At 42.4% G+C, this 19,919-nt stretch overlaps 1 long non-coding RNA gene across 1 annotated transcript in view; it reads right to left on the bottom strand.

Annotated features, from left to right (window-relative positions):
• LOC103167730 overlaps window positions 1-19,919 on the bottom strand; it is a 39,658-nt gene that overhangs the window by 1,458 nt on the left and 18,281 nt on the right. The window contains exon 2 of the long non-coding RNA XR_003758976.2: window positions 2,689-2,846. This is a non-coding gene — a long non-coding RNA (uncharacterized LOC103167730). The remainder of the gene's footprint in view (window positions 1-2,688; window positions 2,847-19,919) is intronic.

Consider the following 19,919-nt stretch of genomic DNA (forward strand, 5'->3'; position numbering starts at 1 on the left):
GATTTTCCTGACTTTCCATTAGGCTGCTCTGCCTCCTCAATCATTTGTAACTGAAAAAAAAGCCCTTACAATCAGACTACCCTCTTGAAATCACATAATTTGTACTTGGATAACTCTAAAGTAGATTTACATTAATAATCACTACCAAATAATAGTTTAAGCTCCGCTATGAATCACAAATTGAGAGTAATTGTAATGTAGCACCAAAATTAAACTGATGAAATCTGTCACAGGGAAATATCTTAATTATATTCTTTCCCGTTAACACCTAGGTCACAAGTTGTAAAGTTGAACTTCTCAGCTTGGGTGGTGGGTGTTTGATCAAGAAGTCACTGGAATTCAGGAAATAGCTGTACTACCTTTCTGAACGCAGAGACGATAATGTGCCTTAAACACATGCAATGTGCCAAGCACTGTGTTAAGCAATGGGGTAGGGACAAGAAAGACTAGACAAAGTCTCTACCTCACACAGGGATCGCAATCAAAGAGGCAGAGAGAGGAGGTATTTTTAATCTCCATTATATAAATGAGGAAACTGAGGCACGGTGAGGTTTTTAGTGACTTACTTGTCCATGGTGTCACAGCAATCAAGAGGCAGAGCCAGGATCAGAATCCAGGTCTTGGGAGCCCTACCCCTTTTTTTCACTAGGCCACCCTGCCTTCTCTCAAGGACAAATTGCCATTTGTTTTGGAGTTTGTTCAGCTCTCCGGTACCACTTGCTCCTCCAAAATGGGTTTTCCAATATCTTTACTTCAGTCGAGAGCCAGTGTAATGGATCTTTTTATGTATGCAGTTGTCCCTTTGTAGGCATCATCTTAAATACCAATTCTGCCACAGACATTTCTCATCTCACTGGTCTGTCTACCCCTGTGTTGTTTTTTCCAACAGCAATTGCAAAATTGCTCAAACTTTCTGTTTGTTTTTCCATTTGGGGCAGAATTTCTCACGGATAGAACAGACAAATTTCAGCAGTGGAAATGACACTGGAAAGAGTTGGGTGTGGGTCCCATGGGGTAGCCGGAGCCCAGCACATCAGAGACAGGATGAGACCTTTGATCACAAACAAGAGTTATGCAGTCATGCTTTGAGGATGCAGCCAGGTTATTCTTTTCATATGCACATTTTCTTCTGGTTTTATTTTCTGCTGCTTTTATATGCATATACACTGGTCTGAAAAATACCATATTTCCCCATTCCTCTCCCAGTTACTAAGGTAAATGATGATGGACTGGGTAGTGTTCTAATCCTGCCTCCACCACTTGTCTGCTGTGTGACCTTAGGTCACTTCACTGGGCCTCAATTACCTCAACTGTAAAATGGGGATTGAGGCTATGAGCCCCTTGTGGAACAGGGACTGTGTCCAACCCAATTTGCTTGTATGCACTCCACCACTTAGTACACATCACAATTATTATAATAGGGGAATGGCAGAGCATAAAGGTATGTAGATAAATCCTGTGGGGCTGGGGTCAATGTCAAATCAACATCAATGTTAAGGCGAACAGATCCAAGTGCATAGGTGATTTAGGAGGGAAGGGGAAGAGAGGGGAAAATGAGAATTTAGTCAGGGAAGACCATCTGGATGAGATGTGATTTAAGTAAGGTTTTAAAGGTGAGGAGATTGGAGGGGGTGGGGGGAGCTTTAAGCCAGAGAGGGGCTGTGGGCATGGGGTCATTGGAGAGATGAGAGATTGAGGTACAGTGAGTAGGTTGGCAGTAGAGGAATGAAGTGCATGAGCTGGGTTGTAGTAGGATGTCAGCAAGATAGGTAAGGAGGTGGGTGAGAGCTGATTGGGTGACAAAGGCGTCGGGAAAGAGTTTGATATGAGCAGGGACCAAGGATGCGGTGGGCATCCAGCCACCTAGGGTGTGCCTAAAGAGATTTTTGAGAACCTTTGACCGTCCCATGCTACCTCCTTGAGCTCACTAGAAAGTGAGGGACCATGAGATGCAGGCAGATGAACGGCGGCTAACTTTCAGCGGGAAGAGAAGTACCTAGGGAGCGAAAGATGGCTGTAACGTTTGAGGAGAATGTTCTTGTGGGTTGAGTCCACTGCCATATTCCCAAGACTCCTGCTGCCTGAGTTGATGCAGATGGCTCACATATCATTTGCTCTTATGACTGAGGAGGCAGATCACACAAACATCTGTTACTTCCACCTACCTCTCTCTCATCTGAAAAATGGGGATTCAAAACTTATTCTCACCACCTGCCTTTAGACTGTGAGCCCTCTGTGAGAGAAGGACAGTGTCTGAACTAATGATCTTGGCTCAGTGGAAAAGAGCCTGGGCTTCGGAGTCAGAGGTCATGAGTTCGACTCCCGGCTCTGCCACTTGTCAGCTGTGTGACTGTGGGCAAGTCACTTAACTTCTCTGTGTCTCAGTTACCTCATCTTTAAAATGGGGATTAACTGTGAGCCTCACGTGGGACAACCTGATTACCCTGTATCTATCCCAGTGCTTAGAACAGTGCTCGGCACATAGTAAGCACTTAAATATCAACATTATTACCCCAGTGTTCAGCAGATAGTAAGCACTTAAATACTATTATGAAAGCTAGCACCCCTCTAATTTAGTGCAGAAAGGAGGGCAAAATTTTTAGTGTCAGTAAATCCCTTCTCTGGTCCCAATTTTTCCATGTTAAATGGAAGACTGAGGAAATGCATTAAAGAGGGCACAGTTGTCACCGTCTTCAAGAGGAGGAGAGAGCCGTGGGTAGAGGTTATCAGGAAATCTCGCTCTTGTCCATTTCTGACACATCCATTTCCAGATCCACTTCCAGAATGCTCCTGAATCAACTCCAGAAGAACGCTGTCAGGGTGGTATTCTCAGAATCACCAGCTTCCTATCACAACAGGGCACAGAGAATGGGATCTCAATGGCATTTTTTTCAACTGTATTTATTGAACGCTTACTGTGTGCAGAGCACTGGACCAAGCACTTAGGAGAGTATGATACAACAACAAATGGACACATTCCCTGCCCATAACAAGCTTACAGTCTAGAAGACGGCACGGCATACAGGGAAATTGCAGGGAACTACATCAAGGACTCTTATAGGAGTTTTACAGATCTAGCTCAGAGAATGCCAAGTGTTGCAAACACGCCCCTGAATATATAATTATATTCAGGACTTACAAAAGCACTTGACACCACCAGTAGGCCTGTGCTCTGACAAGTCACTCCTTAGTGGCAGGGAATGTGTCTGCTAATTCTGTTGTATTATACGCTCCCAAGTGCTTTTAACAGTGTTCACCCCAAGTGAGCTCTCAGTACCACTGAATGTTGAATTGATAAGAGTCTGGCTGCCATGAACAATTTAGCAAAATGCCAATCTGCACCTTGAAGCAGCATGTCCTAGCGGAAAGACCACAGATCTGGGAGTCAGAGGACCTGAGTTCTAATGCTGCTTGCCACAAGAGTTCTGTGTGACCACGGATGAGTCACAACTTCCCTGTGCCTCAGTTTTCTCATCACTTTTAATATTTGTTCTCACTCCTAATGTGAGCTCCATGTGGGACAAAGACAGTCCAATGTGCAAATAACTCTCTACTCATGCTAAGAACAGTGCTCATCACAGAACAAGTGCTTAAATATTGCAATGATTATTATAACTCCAAGATGATATGACTGAACAGGGCACAATTGGAGAAGCTCTGTCTGATCCTTTCCCTCTTGCCACTGGAACCCTCTGGTTCAACTAATTCTAGGCAACCTCGTTAGGTTTTGTCCATTCTAAGTGCAAAACACTGATTGGCATAGTGCATAGAGCATGGGCCTGGGAGTCAGAAGGTCATGGGTTCTAATCCTAGCCCTGCCACTTGTCTGCTGGGTGACCTTGGGCAAGTCCCTTTACTTCTCTGGGCCTCAGTTACCTCATCAGTAAAATGGGGATTGATACGGTGAGCCCCACGTGAGACAGGGACTGGGCCCAACCCAATTTGCTTGTATCCACCCCAGCACTTAGTACAGTGTCTGGTGAACTGTAGGCATTTAACAAATGCCATTATTATTATTAGTTCCAAGATAAACAAATGAAGTGTATAAACTGGATCAATCCTTGTCCCACCCAGCAAAGATGTGATGTGGCATTGTGAAGAGCTAGGACAATGACATGATACCCAAACAGCTGATCTCTGGAGAGTTGAAACAAGGTAACTGTAAGCAGGATGTATAAAAAGACAACTTTAATGAAAAAGTGTAATATGACCTTAAGTATTGTGGTGGAGTAGCAATGACCAACAATGTTGCCGAGTACAGTGGGAGGGACATGTTCTCTCTGTCTTGAGGGACTCTGGGACTTCTGATATCCCAGACATGAGTGATAAATACTTTTGCAGTATGAAGGATATATGTGAAGGGGAGGGTAACTAAAGTACTCTGGACCTACCAGGAAAAAAGTTCTTATTCTTCTGGATTCTCTTGCAAATCTCCCAGTGACACAGTGATGAGTTGGGCCAGACCGTTGGCCCAATTAAGGGTATTTACTGAGCACTTACTGCGTTCAGAGCACTGTGCTAAGCATGTGGGAAAGTACAATAGAGTTGGCAGATGTGATCCCTGCCCACAGGAAACTTATCATAAGGCCTAATATTGATCTGGTTTACATGGATAACCCGCCATCGACCCCTGGGCCACGTTCTCCCGTGGTCCTGGAATGTCCTCTCTCCTCACCTCCGCCAAACTAATTCTCTTCCCCTCTTCAAAGCCCTACTTAAAGCTCACCTCCTCCAAGAGGCCTTCCCAGACTGAGATCTCCTTTTCCCTCTGCTCCCTCTACACCCCCCTTCACCTCTCGGCAGCTAAACCCTCTTCTCCCCACTTTCCCTCTGCTCCTCCCCCTCTCCCGTCCCATCCCCTCAGCACTGTACTCGTCCGCTCAACTGTATATGTCTTCATTACCCTATTTATTTTGTTAATGAGATGTACATCACCCTGATTCTATTTATTTGCTATTGCTTTAATGAGATGTTCTTTCCCTCGACTCTATTTATTGTCACTGTTCTTATCTGTCCATCTCCCCCGATTAGACCGTAAGCCCGTCAAAGGGCAGGGACTGTCTCTATCTGTTACCGATTTGTACATTCCAAGCGCTTAGTACAGTGCTCTGCACATAGTAAGTGTTCAATAAATACTATTGAATGAATGAATGGATAGAATAGACTGGAAACATCAAATCAGAAGCTTTCAGTAATTTTAATTAAGAGATGTGTTCAGAATAATGTGGAAGGAAGAAGTAGGAACCCAATTTGCTGGAATTGCGAGGGGACAGTCTTCTGCAGAAAGAAAAGAAGAGGATATTCTATGGATTGAAGGCAAAGACTTTCCGAGTAGAGGAGGACGTGTGGGCCAGACTCTAGTAGGACAGCAAGGCATTTAGTGAAGATGGGAGTCGTTATATCATAAAAGAATGGAAAGTACCTGTGTGAACACACTTTGGGCTAAAGTATGTACTAAAGCCTGCCCTAGTCTACTTTTCTCCCCAAAGGGAGATTTAATAATTAATAATGGTATTTATTGAGTGCTTACTATTTGTAGAGCACTTTTTCTTCCAGTCGGGAAAAAAGAGGGGGAAGAATCAGGCTGATCAATCATTAAGTAATAATGATAATCTTTATTTTTTCATAAAATATAGGAGATTCCTGGAGTTTGCATATTTCTAGCATTATAGATGAAGTAGTATTTGAGAATCGGAACAGCTAAAGCATTTGGCCATAATATATCAATCGCTGGTATTTATTGAGCACTTACTATGTGCAGAGCATTGTACTAAGCTCTTCAGAGAGAATACAACACAACAGAATTAGCAGAAACATTCCCAGCCCGAAAAGAACTTAGTCTAGAGGGAGAGACAGACATTAATATGTGATATATTATAAATATAACAAATACTAAATAACAAATTGAAAATATATAATTTGTAATTTGGCATAGGGGCAAACTCTGGTGCCCCAGATCAATTCCAAAATATATGGTCCCAGGCAATTGCTTCCATCATCTTCCTCTCCTCTAGCTCTGATAATGAACACACAAAATTGGTGCCATTTGTCTTATGGTTTGTCTAATAATCACATTTTGAAAATAACCAAAAGGACATAAAGTCATAGTTCAATGAAATAGAGAATGAAAAAGAAATTGGGATATTTCTGGAGACACAAAACCCCATTTCTAGAGGACCCCAAAGGATTGCCCGGCCTCTTCTAAAGTTCATTTAATAATGAAATCCTGTAATTTTGTTCCTAACTAGCTTTAGTGGCTACTGCTCTAAACTATTAGAGGGCAAAATTTGGCACTAATACTTGCAGGTTACGAAACAAGAAGGAAGTGCATAAATCACACTTTTACGCAACTGCTGTGCTTCCCTTGCTTAAAAATGTAAACAAACAGAAACATGGACCCAGGAACATAGTTCTTTCGTGTCTAACTTCAGATAATGGGTGATAAATTTTGCAATCCAGCCTACTTTTCTGACTTGGAAAGGCCACAAAATGGTAAGAGAGGATCCTGCAAACAATTCCCTTGGCATGAACGATACCCTTCAGAGAGAAAGTTTGCTAGATGCAGTGAATAAGAAGCATATGATATTTCAAAATAAGTCACATGGTAGACAATTTTGAACCTTTACTACATTACTTAATGACTCACTTGGCCAAAGGAGCAATGAAAAAAAAAAAAACAAACCAAAAAATAACTTCAAAAAGCAGAGCAAAATTACCCTTGTCTCCATGTCCCTCACATTGCAGTTTCCAGTGCCAGTTGAAGTCACATTATGTTGCCTTTGGGATTATCTTCAACAATGTCCAGTATAAACACTGCTTACAGAGAAACAGTTCAAGGAGAGGCATAATGCCAAAACTGAAACCTGCCCCTTTTAATCTTAACAGAACCAAGGGCAAAGAGTCTCATGCCGTTTGTTTGACAAGCCCATATTGTCATGCTCTTGGAGATTTTTCTAAGAGATAAGAAATGGCATAGTGTTGTCATAGAGAAAGAATTTTGAAATCTTACTCAATAATTTATAACATTCTGAAATGTGGATTATTCTGAGAAATACAGTAACTAGTTGCCAAAGTACCTGGTTTCTCGATTTCAGCCAACAGTGCATTTCAAAAGGAGAAAAGAAATGGAAATCGCTTGCTCCGAATTAAATTAAATCGATCTTTGGTGTACTGGTCATGCCATTTGGTGCTAGCTTCAAGAAAAGTCCAGGTGTTTGATGAGAGTATAAATACATTCTACCCCCATTTTCACTTAAAACTAGAGACTCAGAAGCAGGGAGGGGTCTTATGGATCATTTAGGATCAGGCTTCAACCAAAGGGCTGGTCCTGGGAAGGTGTATACATCTGAATACAAGGTGGGTTTCTCTTGTTCTTTCTCCGATCCTTCTAACGTGTCAAAGGTGGCCAGATGGACCGATTTAAGTTGGGTCTGCCTCACCTTAAGTTTCTTCATGTCCCCCATAATCTAAAGCAGTTATATCACAGGGATCATGTTCATTCATTCATTCACTTCTATTTATTGAGGGCTGACTGTATGCAAACTACTGTATTAAGTGCTTGGGAGAGTAAAGGAAGAGGAGTTCCCTAAGCAACATTTACTGCTCTGCTGCTCCTATCTCCCATTCTCCTCCTGCGCCTTCTGCTGTCTCCCTCCTACTTTTCTCTTTTAGTTGTGCTTACTTGCCTCTTCCTCTTCCCTTATCTTGCTTCACCAACTCCCCTGCAAGCCCTCAAACAACACCCACCCACCCACCTCCTTGGCCTCTTTTCCCACCTCTGACTTTCTTCCACCTCTTTGGTTTCACTCCATCCTACTGGTGACACAGAGTGATTGCTGTTGCTGCTGGGAACCCAAGTGGCATTTAAGCTCCAGTTATATCACAACCCAACCAATCTGAAGGCAGCAAGTGCAGAGGTACCTACCCTCAATTATTACCACTGATTGATTCACCGATCTAGCGCTCAAGGCCAGGATATGGTTTTTTTCCCCCAGCCACCTCTTTACTAGCCTCTGTAAAGACTAAAATGTCCCAGAACTAGCAGGTATTAGGTGGAAGCCTAGAAAAAGCTCACATTCCCACCCTTTGCTCCTCCAATATATAATAAACTACTAACAACAATTAAAAACCAATTATATTTGAGCCCTTACATTGTCACAGTGATTATTATTAGGAAGGGGGACAAAGGTCCTCAGAACCTCTTCCCAGCAAATGAAATTGCTCAGTGTCCTGGGCAATCTAGCCCACTGCCTTCGCAGCCACAACACATTTCTCTTCCGTCACATCCCACAGAGGGTCCTACCATGATCCAACATGGCTACCTCAGCCTTCCCAGCCTTGCTCCAATCAGGTCCATCAGAATAACTGCTAATTGAGCCCACCTCATTTCTAAGTACCCTCCCCGACGACCATGACAGCCCTCAGGAATTCCAGGATACTTGTGCCTTCCCCTTCAGCATATTTTTTAAAAATTTAAATGAAAAGTGATATCTCTTAAAATATCAAAGTTAAAAACCAATAGGAGCATCTAGTGTTTGTGTTCTAGGCATTACTGAAACCACTTTTTTTTTTTTTTACCTTGAAACTGATAAAGAACCACTCTCACAGTCATCATGGCTCAAGCCAGTCATAACGTAACTATTATTATTATTGTACTGTTAAGCACTTACTCTGTGCTGAGCGCTGGGTTAAATACAAAATAATCCACGGAGCTCACATTCTAAGTGGGAGGGTGAACACGTACCAAATCCTAATTTTACAGATGAAGAAACAGAGACACAGAAAAGGTAAGTGGTTTGCCCAAGAAACACACAGCAGGCAAGTGGCAGGGTTGGGATTAGAACCCATATCCTTTGACTCCTCTGGATCCAAGTCACCTGGATTGAAACTCCAGGTCCTCTGACTTTGCAGTAGTGCTATAAAGTTTACGGTGGTTTAAAAGTACAAACAAGGGTGTGCCCAGTGTCACAGCAATACTGGAGAAGGGACAGACTGCCGTGGAAAAAACTGGACAAAACAACTGTGATATTTGATAAGAGCTTATTATGTGCCCAGCATTATTCTAAACCCTGAGCAAATCGGGTTGGACCCAGTCCCTGCCCTACGTTTACAAATAAGATAACTGATGCACAGGGAAGGGAAGTGACTTGCCTGAGATCACACAGCAAACAAGTGGCAGAGCTGGGATTAGAAACCAGCTCCTTCTGACCCCCAGGCGCATGCTCTGTCCACTAGGCCATGCCGCTAGTTACCTTATTCTTAAACCAAATTCTGATTTTCTTCCTTCCTCCCACCTTTTGCTTTCAAGATGGATTTCGCCATTCCCTAAAAGTACACACCGCTGTTGGTTGGGAAACAGGGCACAAGATCTGAGGAGAGATGGCAGAGTGGCATTAAGTCTGCCTGCCTGAAGAGCCCCCGCTGACAGTAATGCAAACAATCACATTCCCACCCCCAAGCTGGTGGGTTTCCTCTGGCATTGTTCCAGTGACCTGAAGCTAACTGAGGGTGCAAGAACTTGACTGTGTTTCATCTCAGGCCCCTTCACCTCCTTAGACATGCCAGAGTCACCTGCCTTATCTGCCGCTCTGGCAGAGCAAGGAGATGGACTAGGAGGAAGAGAGACAGAAAAACAAAGCCAGTCTAGAGAGAAAAAGAGTTGGTTTTTATGTTGTTCAGTGTAATGAGAACAAAATTATTTAAGTGAAGATTCTCAACCTGAAGAGATGGGAGGATAGAATAATTTTAAATCGTTGTACAGGCTGCAAGAAAATCTCCCTAGGATTATCTCAATGGGTTTAGGGTTGGGGGTCGGGGAGGGAAGGGAAACAATTCAGAATCAGCATGAACTCTGATCTCCTCCTGTATGCAGAGAGTTGTACTGGGAGTATTAAATATGTTGTCTACCTTCAAGCAGCTTTCAATAAAATGGGAAAATTTGATAATGTATAAGTATAAGATTGTGTATAATATTTATCAAAACAGACTAGTGAATAAGCAATATTTAGCAGTTGAGGTGGCTGACGGGATAGCATGGCCATGGATTTAGGAGTATGAAATGTTTCTTAGAGGAGGCAACTTCTTAGAAGGACTTTGAAAGGAGGAACAGATGTGATTTGGTGAAGAGAATGAAGATTTATTCTACTATAACAAATTTTATTCTATTGAGATATCCTGAAACACCACAAAGTGATGTGGAATTCATAGAATCTGGCTGCATTTCATGCCATTTCTAGAAAATAAAACTGTCATTATGATAAAAATGAATAGTTTCAATCCCTTGAGATTGATGGTATTGAAATTTCATCCAACACATCTACCCAAACGTAAAAAGTAGGTACCAGATGTATTCTATTACTCTCTCTTCACATACTCCTAAATATTTCTAATTTTGTTGAAGGAAGGGGAGATTGGATGTTAATTTCAAGTGGGAGATTTATCAGGCAGAGGTAGTTACCTTTTTTTAAAAAAAAAAACAAAAAATCTTTAGCACACTTTTGTTAGGTTTTATGGTTTGATATGTATGAGTTTTGCAGGTAAAATCTTGAGCAAAGGGAACATTACAGGAAAGAGTCCTGCTATCAGTCAATGGCGACAGTACTTTGTCCACAGTAAGCGCTCAATCAACATCACTTACTGACCTACTGAACACTTACTCTATGCAGAGCCTGTGATAAGAGCTTGGAAGTGCTCTCTAGAAGCTTACAAACTAGTGGGAGAGGCAGATGCTAAAATCTACTACTTGTAGGGAAAAGGAACAGAGTTCAAAGATATGAACATGTGGTATGAAAGTTGAGAAGTGTGGTATGAGGGTTGAGGAGTGAGTATTCAAGTGCTTAGGTGAGGCAGAAGTCCTAAAATGGAAGTAGAGAGGAAAAATAAGGTGGGGAGATGAGATTAATCAGGCAGGCCTCCTGGAGTTATGATTTCAGGTGAGAAGATTAGTGCTCTGCTAGATATGAAAGGAGAAGAGTGTTGTTGGGGACGTGGAAGTGAGAGACTGTGTGTGGGGCGAGGTGGGGAGAAGTCAGAGTGAACAAGTTTAAGAGGAGAGAAATACAAGCTAAGGAATAGTTGGAGAGGAGTGAGGATTAGAAGAGGAGAGAGACCTGATTAAGTTCCTTAAAGACAGTGTTGAGGGGTTTCTACTAGATTCAGAGGACAGTGTTCAACCGTTGGAGATTTTTTAAGGAGCAGGGGAATGTGAGTAAAATGATGCTTTTGAAAAGTAATAAGGACAGCAGAGCCAAGTATGGACTAGGAAAGGGGAGACAGGAGGCAGGAATCAGCAAGAAGGCCGATGCAGAAATGGAAACAATGTAGGCCTGGAAGCCAGGAGACCCATTCAATCGTATTTATTGAGCACTGTATTTGGAATGTACAATTCGGCACCAGAAAGAGACCATCCCTGCCCAACAATGGGCTCATAGTCTAAAAGGGGGAGACAGACAACAAAACAAGTAGTCAGGCATCAATGCCATCAAAATAAATAGAATCATAGATATATAGATATATAGATATATACATCATTAAAAAAATAGAGTACGAAATAATATATACAAATATACACAAGTGCTGTGGGGAGGGGAAGGGGTAGAGCAGAAGGAGTAAGGAAAACGGGGAGGGGAGGAGGGGTAGAGGGAAAGAAGGGATTCTATTCTCAGCTCTGCCACTTGGCTGCTTTGGGAATTTAGGCAAGTCTCTTGTGGACAGGACATGCCACTCTAAGAATGAGAGCCCTGTGTGGGACAGAGAATGTGTCCAATCAGATTCTCTTGTATCAATCCCAGGATTTAGCACAAAGCAAGCACGTAATAGAATACCATAGTAATGAAAAAGCCTCGAGACACCAATACTGGGGCCATAGTTACCTTTTTTCCCCCCTGAATTTGCATTTCTGCATTGGAACTAGCCAGAACTCTGTCACTGCAACTTAGAGTAATGTTATGACTGCATAAAATTCACTGAAGGACAACTGCCACGTGCAGTGGGTGATTTAAATTAGTTTTTAATGCATTAAAATGGCTGAAGAACTCAAGAAACAAATATAAAAATTTTAATTTTACTGAATCCTTGCACAATGTGTTTCTCTGAAAAGCTTAATGCCTTTGCAGATATTAACTGATGAAAATTTTAGAAAGATTTAAATGACAAGGATTATTATTCATATTTTATATTTAGAGCACCACAGTAGATATATTAAATGCATAAATCAGTGTCAGTGTCAAAGTTAAGGTCAGAAATAACTCAACTATGAACTAACCTTCTGCAGTTAAAATAATATTGTCTCAGGCCAGTGAGCATCGAGCCCTGTGTGTGTGTTTCCAATATGGCCTTACTAAAACTTTTGTCTCTATGAAGAAGCCAGGTTTCTGGCAACTCCTGAAAATATTTTTCTACCCTAGGAAGGTTATTGAGATTCTGTAATTCACTGATGATGTGGCAGCATTGTCAGAATCAGAGGGGTCTTTGTAGAATGTCTCTCACGGACCAATGGAGCGAGGCAAGGCTGTGAACTCAGTTCCATCCCATTCAACCGAGTTTCAGCAGCTATGCTCAAGGATTCGACAACAGGGCCTGCAAAGTGGTGTTGTGATGCAGTTTCACTCCTTTGGGAATTTTCTTCAACTCCATCTAGATCACCATCCTCCCTGGGACACAAGCTCTCGACCCCAGTATCATCCTCAACTCCTCATTGTCATTCTGCTCTCACGTTCCATTCACTGCCAAAGCCTGCCAGTTTTTCCTCAGAAACATTTCCTGAATCTGTCCCTCCCTCTCCACCCATACAACCAATTCCCTGGTTCAACATTTGTCATTTCACTATTGGACAATTTTATAACCCAGCTCCCTGTTTCCCCTGCCTCCAGCCTCTCTCTCCTTCAATCCCTATTCCACCCTGCTACTCTGCCATCTTCCTAAAAGTCTCTCATCACACACCTCCCTCTCCTCAAACCTCTCCAATAGTTGCCCATCTCCCTACCCATCATACAAAGACTCTGCTATCACCTTCCCAGCTTTCCCCCATACTGCTTGTGCAAGGCAGATTGGGTAATATTTGAAAGAAAGAAGAAATGTTTCCTTTCTGCCATGATACAGCCGCTATTGGGAGCCCTGTTTCACCCCAACTGAAAGCGGTCATGTGTCACAATCCTCTGCCCCGGCTTTCTGAGTGGTCTAATGGAGTTCTGAAAAGGGTGGCTGCCCTTGTCTAAATCAGGAGAATTAATTGGCCACCTCAGTGCACAGGACAAATTTTATAGATTGACAAGCCAAGAAACCTAGTCTGCACCCAGGTGGCCCTGCCCATATAACAACATTGATATTTTAAGCGCTTACTATGCACCAAGCACTATACTAAATGCTAAGATACAAGATAATCAGGTGGGACATCCATTACAACATGGGGCTCACAATCTATATAGGAGGGAGGACAGGATTGAATCCTCATTTTACAGATAAGGAAATAGAGGCACAGAGGAGTTAAGTGACTCTCCCAAGCTTTCGCACAAGGCAAGTGGCAGAGCTGGGATTACAATTCAGATCATCTGACTCCCAAGTGTGTGCTTTTTCTCCACTAGTCTATCCTGCTCTTCCCCTCTCATCACCTTCAGTGTTCCTCCTCCCACTGGTGACCCTGCCCCACCCCAAATCTTGATCTCCCCGCAGCTGGATTTTCTCCCCAGGGACCACTCTGCCATTCTTATCTCCCCTACCTGCCCGATGACTTTTCTCCCTATTCCTGCTCTTTCTGTAGACAACTTTTGTATGGATTTTAACAGTGACCAACACTGTTCTAAACGCTGGGGCGGATACAAGTTAATCACATCGCACACAGTCCCTGTCCCTCATACGACTCATAGCCTAAATCAGAGGAAGAAGGATTTAAACTCCTTTTTACAGATGAGGTAACTGTGGCACAGAGAAGTTAATTTTATGCCCAAGGTCACATAGCGGACAGGAGGCAGAACTGAGATTAGAACCCAGAGCCTCTCCCAGGCGACTGGGCTGAACTGCTTCACACTAGACCATTCTGCTTCACATTCCCCACCATTCCTAAACCAGTTCCACCTAATCACCTTTTGGGAGCCCTTTTAAGTCACAGTGCTTGGAAATGGTGACCCTGACAAAACAACTTCTAAATTTGCCTAACAACATTCCAGAGGTGGCTCTCACCACTACAGCTCAGAATTACCTGAAGACAACTTCTGTATTCCTCTACCAACACAACATAAATAACAAAAAAGGTCCCGCCCAAAACCAAAAAATTCCAGAAGTAATAGTGTCTGAGGTCAAAGCAGGATCTACAATGCTTCTTGAGAATTCTCTTGGTGATATTACACTGCAAATGACTAAGCCAATTTTCTTCAGAGCAAGTGCAATATTATTCAAAAATATGGTATTTATTAAGTGCTTATATTCCAAAACACTGTTCTAGGGTCTTGGGTAGCAGATTCAAGAGTCTCAGATAGAGTTACTGTCCCATTCAGAGCTCACAATCTAAGTGAGGGAGATCAGGTATGTTATCCCCATTTAGGGGATAGGTTGGGAAATACTAACATAGTAAATACTAATGATTGATCAACTGATACAGAAAGGTTAGGTGACGTGCCTAAGATCACCCAGTATCTTTAGCTGCATAATAATAATAATAGTCAAGTTGTGCATTAAGTGCTTACTATATGCCAAGTAATGAACTAAGCACTGGGGTGGATACAAAATACAGATTTAGAAGATAATCAGACAGTCCCTAACCCACATGAGGCTCACCATCTAAGGAGAAAGGAGAACAGGTGCCTAATCCCCACTTGACGGGGAGAAAAGGCATAGAAACATTAAATGACTTGGACAAACAACAGGCAAGTGGCAGAGCCAGAATCAGAATTCAGATCTTCTGACTCCCAGCCTCATGTTCTTTCCACTAGAAACAATGCCTCTCAGTATCACTGAGAAAAAGACTGGTTCTCTGACATGCGTATTTGCACAAAAAGAAGTTGCCAGATAACACATCACACCCAGACTCTAGCTGCTAAAATGCATGGGAAAGGTCTTCACATCGAAAACCATTAGAGAAGGAATGAGCCAGAGTCTCCCCAGAGCCCAAGTGGCTGGAAGACAAAGCACTTAAGCAAGCATATTCACTCCTCCAGCCCCAAGAGAGCCGGTCAGTGCATTACTGTTCAGTGATCCAACCCAACGAGCAATGTCTCATGCAGTCTTGATAGCTTGCTCACGTGAATCTCAAAGGAAGTCCTTTACACTGACCTAAGCCTCATGGAGGGGGGAAAAAAAGCAATGGTATTTATTAAGCACTTACTTGCAGAGCACTGTTCTAGAGCTTGGGAGAGTAACTGTACAATTTACAAATTGTAAAGGATAACAATTTTTCTAAAACAAGCCTCTATCCTGTAAGCTTGTGGGCAGGGAATGTGTCTGTTACACTGTATACTCCCAAGTGCTTAATACAGTGCCCTGCACACAGAAAACTCAATAACAATAACTGAATGAGCCTTTGGAGGTGCAGGATTATATTAGATGGATGGTCAGCTCTTAGAAAAGTCAATCCACTCCTTGTTTGAGGAATTAAAAGTTACAATAAAGATGAGATCAGGTTATGTCTCAACATACAATCACGTGGATAATAAATCTCCATTGTCTTAAATTATTCAGATATATAATAAGACTCGTCTGGTTTAAATTATTCAGATCTCGGGGTGGGGGGGAATTTTGGTCTGAAAAATCTGGGTGATGCTGCGTGTGCATAGAATTATGCCAAGCCTAAAGGCAGAGGAAAGAAAGTGTGTTGAGGAAGTAGAGAGTCCTTGGCATTGTGGCTCACTTCCTCAATGAGAAGGAAAACTAGTGATTTCAAATGGGATTGATTAATATGCAGCAGATTTAGGGACACTGATTTCTTGCCCTGGGGATTCTAGATTCACACTTCAGCGATTTCCCCACAACAGCAGGATGGTTTTCCTTGGGTGTTGGTGCCACCATGGGACCCCCCAAAGGGAGAATGACTTGGTGGTAGAGACCCAAAGGCCTTAATCATAATAACGGTATTTGTTAAGCACTTATTACATGCCAAGCACTCTTCTAAGCGCTGGGGTAGATACAAAGCGATCAGGTTGTCCCATGTGGGCTCATAGTCTTAATCCCCATTTTACAGATGAGGGAACTGAGGCACAGAGAAATTAAGTGGCTTGCCCAAGGTCACACAGCAAAGTGGCGGATCTGGGATTAGAACCCACGTCCTCTCACTACCAAGTCTGTGCTCTTTCTACTAAGACATGCTGCTTCTCTAAGTACCTTCAGTCTTGTCAATCCAGGGCTTAAAACAGTGATTGGCAGATAGTAAGCTTAAATACCACAATTATTATTACTGATTATAATTATTACCCCAGGCAGATAGTGTTGGAGGTCAGACTTTAAGGTGACTGGAAATCAATTTTAGCAGACTCTGCCTGGCAAACCAGGCACTCAGCCACGACTCTCCATAGGCAACATGGAGTTGAATTCTAGCTAATGAACACCATATTATCCAGTGCTGCAACGGTAGATGAAAATCAAACCAAGAAAGGCAGAATATCTTTTAGGCAACTGGCAGTCTGTGGCATCAACAGGGCAACAAAATTCACACTAAACCAAAGTTCTATTCTGCAACTGTAGTGCTCAGACACCATATCCTATTCCTTCAACAATTCCATCCACACCACCTGTGTGACCTTGGCCACTTGGAAAATTGATGTGCAGTCTACTGGCGGAAGATTTCTTATTCTCCATTACCACTTTGGTAAGGCCAAGGCCAAGGACTTTTCTATGCCTCAGTGATCTCATCTGTAAAATGGGGATTGAGACTGTGAGCCCCATGTTGGACAGAGACGGTGTTCAACCTGATGTGCTTATATCCACCCAAGTGCTTAGTACAGTGTCTGACACATAATAAGCACTTAACCAATACCATGATTATCACCGTTAATGTCAAATGTGAAGGTAGGAATACGAAGAGTGAAGTCCTAGAAAGCAGTCAGCCCCTCAACACCAGAGTTTTCCTGGGTCCAACATGTGAGGAGAATAGTTACCTAACAGCTCCTACATGTTCAGCTGAGGTAAGGCTGGTAGGGAGGATGATTAAAGAGTTGGGAAAAGCATTTTAATAAGAATTTTTAAAAAACTGTGGATGACTGTGTCCAGCCTAATTAACATATCTACCAGTGTTAATAAAGTGCCTGGTACATATCACTTAAATAGCATTAAAAAATGATAAATAGCTAAGACCACTGAGTGACAAGAAGACAAATGAGCCAGACATACGGCAGTTAAAAATAGCATAACAATTTAGAGAAGAGACTTTGAGAAGATCTCTATACTAAGTGTACAGCATGTAACTAAGTGCATTGTGGGAAGGGAATGTGTCTTGTTATATTGTACTCTCAAGCGCTTAGTACAGTGCTCTGCACAGAAAGTGGTCAGTAAATAAAATTGACTGAAAGTGTTGGAAAAGAAAAAGGCGCTAGGCATTGCTGGTGACAAATGTTACCCCCAAGGAGTTGAGTCTTCACATCCACATAGTGGTTTAATGGACCACACTGCCACACCCTGATAATATCTGTCAGAAGCACACAGGGCAGCCAAAATGAACCCTTGAATCCTCCGTGACCTATCAATTTTATTCTTTCAGCCCATTGTTTATCTCTGATTACTTTCCCTGGAAAATTCCACATCGCTTTCTGCTGTACTCCAGAAGAATTTCTCCAATGCTGGTTTGGAGTTCTCAAGGACAACAACAGATCCAACATTCCTAAAGAATTTTGAACTTTATTTTGTGTTTAAAATCTGTTCACTTGGGGTAATCAAACTTTTCTATTATGGTTGATTTCCTCATGTCCTGCATTTCCATTTGCCTGCTACTCTGAAAAACAAAAATTAAAAATAGCAATTACCAGTGAATTTCCTAAATGTTTTTCATTCAATCATATTTACTGAGCACTTACTGTGTGCAGAGCACTGTACTAAGCACTTGGGAAAGTACAACACATTCTCTGCCCACAATGAATGGGCAGAATACTTAGAATAGTGTTTCACACTCAAAAGCCTCTTAATAAATAACGTAGATTGATGACAAACTTCAAGGGAACTTATTATTGTGCATGTTCATCTGAACATGTGTTTTTACTGAAACTGACTGCAGTTTCGAAACATGCAGAGACATATGGGATTTTTTGAAGAGTTTGTTCAAGTCAGAATTGATTGCATAGATTTGCTCCTTTCTGCTAATGTTGGCTTTAACCTTCCAACAGATGGAAAACGAAACCCACTAAAAACTGACATAGACAAGAAAGATGAATTCACCCTCATTTGACTCATTAATGTAATGTATTTGCCATTTGTCTTTAATTATTAAAGCTGAAAGACATAGCTTGACTACGTGATCTGACTAAACTGTAGTACCTTTGCAAGACTAATAAAATGGATAATCAATTTTTGTTAATGGAATTTTCTAATGGACCGTGGGGAATGTACGTGGTATACGTGTCCATAAAATTGAGGCTTTTAAACAAATTAGACATTGTGGCGTTTTCCTTGGCTATAAACCTATGATTCATTTCCCTGAAGTGACTAACATTAAATAGTACTGAGCTGATTGTGTTTTCACTTTAACCGAGTTCTCCGCACCCTTCTCACTGAAGCTTCGAGATGAAAGCTGCATTAGAAACCATCTTCGGGAGTTTTGAGCCACATGGGTCAGAGTGCACTTTAGGAAAATGCCATTTTTAAATCCCCTCTTGGAATACCTTCTTCAGACTAGTGAATCTTGGCCTGTGCTTACTCCAAGCCACACAGAAACAACCAACGGAGGGAAGACTTTCCAAGTCATATCACAAATGGCCAACATTATCAGACAACTACTCCGTGCTGCATACATTCTCTTAAGCACCAGGCAGTTTTACTTAGCTCTGGTCCAATTCCGAGCTCCCACAGAACCCAGGATTCAGTAGGAGTCCTGGGTGGGAGAACTGGTGGAATGAAATGCTGGAAGTAAGAAGAAAGGATGATAGGCATTGGCAGCCTAGATAACAGTGAGGGATGACATGATTCTATGACCAACGTTATTGTGGAATGGGCATAAATTCCAAGCCTAAAAGAATGTCTACTGGGCCCCCAGAATCCACTTCCAGCCTGGGGGGCAGTGGAAACTTTGGTGGTTATTGTGGGCAGAATAATAATTATGATATACTATTTGTTAAGCGCTTACTAAGTGCCAAGCACTGCTCTAAACACTGGGGTAGATACAAGTTAATTGGGTTGGACACAGTCCTTGTCCCACATGGGGTCCACAGTCTTAATCCCCATGTTACAGATGAGGTAACGGAGGCATAGAGAAGTAAAGTGAGTTGCCCAAGGTCATACAGCAGACAAGGGGCAGAGCCAGGATTAGAACCTACATCCTCTGAATCCCAAGTCCGTGCTCTTTCCACAAGGCCAAGCTGCTTCTCACATGTGGGGGTAGGAGGAAGACATGAGCCAACTGGACACTGTGTATTGAGGTCCCCTGTTACACCGGTAGATATAACCACTCCCCGCACTGCTGTTCGTTCTACAGTCTGCTCACAGGAAGCGTCTAACATCTAAAACTGTGGAAAGAGGGGCCGCACTACTGCCATTTGGGGACCTATTCAAGTCTAAGCAGGGAGAAAGGTGAATAGTAAATCTGCTGTGGCCTAGACACTGGAGAGGCACCTCAACTGCGGAGGAAAAAAAAAATCCATGTTGTATGTAGAACAGAAAGTATGGAATCCCAACAGGCCAATGCAAACCAAAGTGGTAATGGAGAATAAGAAATCTTCCGCCAGTAGACTGCACATCAATTTTCCAAGTCGCTGCTGATTTGTTCATTTATCTTTCTTTAAAAAGGTCTT

This window comes from Ornithorhynchus anatinus, chromosome 4, assembly GCF_004115215.2.
Source record: "Ornithorhynchus anatinus isolate Pmale09 chromosome 4, mOrnAna1.pri.v4, whole genome shotgun sequence".
NCBI classification, from domain to species: Eukaryota; Metazoa; Chordata; class Mammalia; order Monotremata; family Ornithorhynchidae; genus Ornithorhynchus; species Ornithorhynchus anatinus.